The following is a 3,960-nucleotide window of genomic DNA, read 5'->3' as shown; positions in this document are numbered from 1 at the left end:
GACTGGAGGGTCCCGCTGAGACACATCGACCGGAGGGTCGTATTATAGCCTCGAGTGGTGTGTGTGTTGTATGTGGTATTTTGGGGAACTCACTAAGCATTTATGCTTACAGTTGTTGTGTTATGTGTTTCAGGTACTAGTGATGAGCACGGGAAGGCGCCGACATGGTTCGTACACACACGCATTGGAGTTTTTGTAGAGATTCTGGGAAGATGTTTTGTGACAATAACATTTGATACAATGTGTTTGACATTATGTTATGAATGAATGAATGTTTTAAAAATGAAAAATTATTTTGAAAATTTACGTCGTTACATCGACCCACGAGTACAGTGAGGAAAACTCACTTCATAGTCTGAAAGATAGTTGAACTGATCACTACTCTACACACTGACTCCACGAATCACATATATCGTAAACATAAACCAAGCCTCAATCTACTACTCAAGTTACACCATTTAACGTAAATGCAAACTTGGTCAAAGTCAATAGTCAAAAGTTAAATATCAACCTTTAGCTGGTCGCTCACGTCGTGGCAGAAAAACGACAAAACAGACGGCTCTTGCCCAGTCTCCACGTCGTGACGACCTAAGGTCATGTCGTGGGCAGTGGGTTCCTAACAACTTAATGGGTTAAGTCGTTTTCTTAGATTCTAAGTGCTCCAAAGCTCAGACATGCATGTCTTAAACTCATATTAGGTCAAACAAGGGTTAATGACCAAAATTCCTTGCATAACACCAAAAATCATTCCTACTTCATATCCAAAGCACCAAATACTCCAAATGGCATGGAGATTCATAAAGTTTGCAAACTTTATGAGATCTCAACACTCACACCCATCAAGATATGAAGAAAAGGGGATAAAATCTAAAGTTCTAGCAACTTAACAAGGAAAAGGTTGAGTCTTGGACACTCACCAAGGTCCAGAAGATATGCTAGAAGATGTAGATGTTGCTTGTAAGGTAAATCACCATACCAAAGGCTTCCTTCTCCTTCAAAGATCACCAAAAACACCAAAATGAGTTCACAATTGCAATTGAGGCTAGGGTTAGGGTTTCTGATCCTGATAAGGTGATAGAGGTTGAATGATCACAAAACCCTAGTCATAATGTCCTTTAAATAGGGCCCAAATCCCAAGAATTAGGATTTCCTCGAAAAAACACTAGCCACATCATGGCACCTATGGCCACGCTGTGGCGGGTCATTTAAACCCGCGATCAAAACAGTACTACCATGTCGTGGTGAGGCTCTACTGATGGGTTTTAGCCATAAGAACATTCCTATGTGCACATACAAACCCTAATGCTTGGATCTAGGTTTCTCTAATTGAACATGCATTGGATCCAAGACTTTTGAACAACAGATCTAGGTAATAACATAAGAAAAATAGATCTAGAAGATTACCTTAAGTTGCTTGCTTGAATCTTCTTGTCCTTGGAGCTTAGAGTCACAATTGTCACTCCTCTAATGGCTTACAAACACCAACTTAGCAAGAGGATGATTAGAGAGAGAGAGGGAGGGAGCTAGAAATCGGCCAGGGTTCTTCCAAAGGCAAGAGTGCCGATTTCATTGACCCCTTGGGTCTATTTATACTTGTAAGGCTCATAGGGTTTCACCCTTAAACCCTAATTGGATAACTTAGGCCCTAAGCAATCCAATCCCCTTTATGATAAGCCTTGGACGATTTCTAGGTCTATCCAAAGCCCTAAAAACGTCCACCCCTTATCTTTAAGGGATTACAGCCCAAAGTGCAACTATCATACAATTGACAGTTTATGCCCTTTTATTCAATTAATCTCTTTAAGTCACCAAATTAATTCCTAATTAATTTATGACTTATATTAATAAAATAACAATATTATTATTCCTTATATTATTCTCATAATATATTAATAATATTTCTTCTCTCATTATAAATCATCTTGTCAAGTTGCTATGGTGAAGGCAACCCAAAAGGACCATGCTCAATCGGGTCAAATACTTTCCTAATATAGTTGCAGCCTTAGACACTATTCCAACAGTCTCCCACTTGGTAAGTCTAGTAACTATACACACAAGCATAATCCGATTAGCAATCGTAGCTCTCAAAGACGATGTCAAACTCTGATCTTATCAATCTTGTCCTTTAGATAAGGGATCGTACAGTCCTCTGTTTAGATATCATGTTGACAATTCTATGGAACCAATTTGTCCAGCAATTGGTTTCTCGATCTCAGATTTATTCGACTTAGAACTTAATCGAACACATCAATTCAGTTCTGATCGGGCCCAGTACATAAGTCAAATCAAATCATCGAGCGGCCGAGATATCGCTTTTACCCTCTTAGGATAAAAGTAACAGATAAACTTCGACTTATATGCGTTTACTTATTCATTAATAAACTATACACAACAATGCGTTTTATAACATCAAGTTACTGATGCGGTTTCGCATTATCAATGTACAACCAATTAACAAATAACAAACCATATATCTAGGTTTTAAGACCATATGATATTATCGTCTTGTGATCACCCTTTTTATCATATTCCATAAGGTGATTCCAGCAAGCGCGGGTTTGTTCCAATGCTTAAAACTAGTTCATAAGCACTCATGAACGTTGCAGCAAACTTTTGCTATGTCTAATACCATTTAGACAATCTACATACCAATTCATGACAATCTTCTTTCATACCTACTTCCAACATATGAACGATTGTGGACAATTTGAATAATTCGATTATTCTTAATAAACTCAATTATTCTGGAAGTCAAAACATGCAAAGTGAAACAATAGTTAAACAATTAACATAAGACAGTAACATTACTCATAAATAATACTCCTTTATTTAATCATCAAATGTTAATTACATTTATCTATTACACGTTTCTAATACTATCTAATCTATAATAATATCATCCTTCAGCCTAATACTCCTAGCATGCTGCAAGTGCTTAACCCTGCTCAGTCCCTTCGTAAGCGGATCTGCTGGGTTATCTTCTGATGATATCCTCTTAACCACGAGTTGTCCTTCTTCTACTCGATGTCTAATAAAGTGATATTTTTTGTCGATATGTCTAGATCTACCATGATCCCTCGGTTCCTTGGTCAAGGCAACCGCTCCTTCATTATCACAGAAAATTTCCATGGGCTCCTTTATGGCAGGTACAACTCCAAGATCACCGATGAAGTTCTTCAACCATATTGCCTCCTTCGACGCTTCGCTCGCTGCAATGTACTCTGATTCGCATGTTGAATCAGCTACGGTTTCCTGCTTGGAACTTTTCCAAGTCACTGTTCCTCCATTCAGGGTAAAGACCCAGCCCGACTGCGAACGGTAGTTGTCCCTGTCGGTCTTAAAACTCGTGTCACTATACCCTCACACCTTTAAGTCATCACTCCCTCCGAGGACTAAAAACCATTCCCTCGTCCTCCGAAGGTACTTAAGGATATTCTTGACCGCAATCCAATGGGCTCTGCCAGGGTTCCCTTGATATCTACTAACCATGCTCAAAGCAAAGGCTACATCAGGGCGAGTCCAAGTCATAGCATACATGATTGAGCCAATTGCGGAAGCGTATGGGACTCGGCTTATTTCTGCTATTTCAGCTTCGGTACTCAGACTTTAAGTCTTACTCAACTTGGCATTACTTTGTATCGGTAATTCTCCCTTCTTCGAGTTTTCCATACTAAAACGTTTTAGTACTTTATCTAAGTAAGTGTTCTGACTAAGTCCTATTACTCTCTTACTTCGTTCTCTCACTATCCTTATTCCCAGAATATAGGAAGCCTCTCCGTGGTCCTTCACAGCGAAGCACTTCCCGAGCCAGGACTTGACCTCCTGCAGTTTCGGGACGTCGTTTCCTATGAGTAGTATCTCATCAACATACAGAACGAGGAAGCTTACTATACTCCCACTGGCTTTGACATATACACATGATTCATCTTTGCTTCGTACAAATCCAAACTCTTTGACTTT

Source organism: Lactuca serriola, chromosome 9, assembly GCF_051521515.1.
Source record: "Lactuca serriola cultivar US96UC23 chromosome 9, Lser_US96UC23_V15, whole genome shotgun sequence".
In the NCBI taxonomy this organism is placed as follows: Eukaryota; Viridiplantae; Streptophyta; class Magnoliopsida; order Asterales; family Asteraceae; genus Lactuca; species Lactuca serriola.
Note: the sequence above shows the minus strand (reverse complement) of the source record.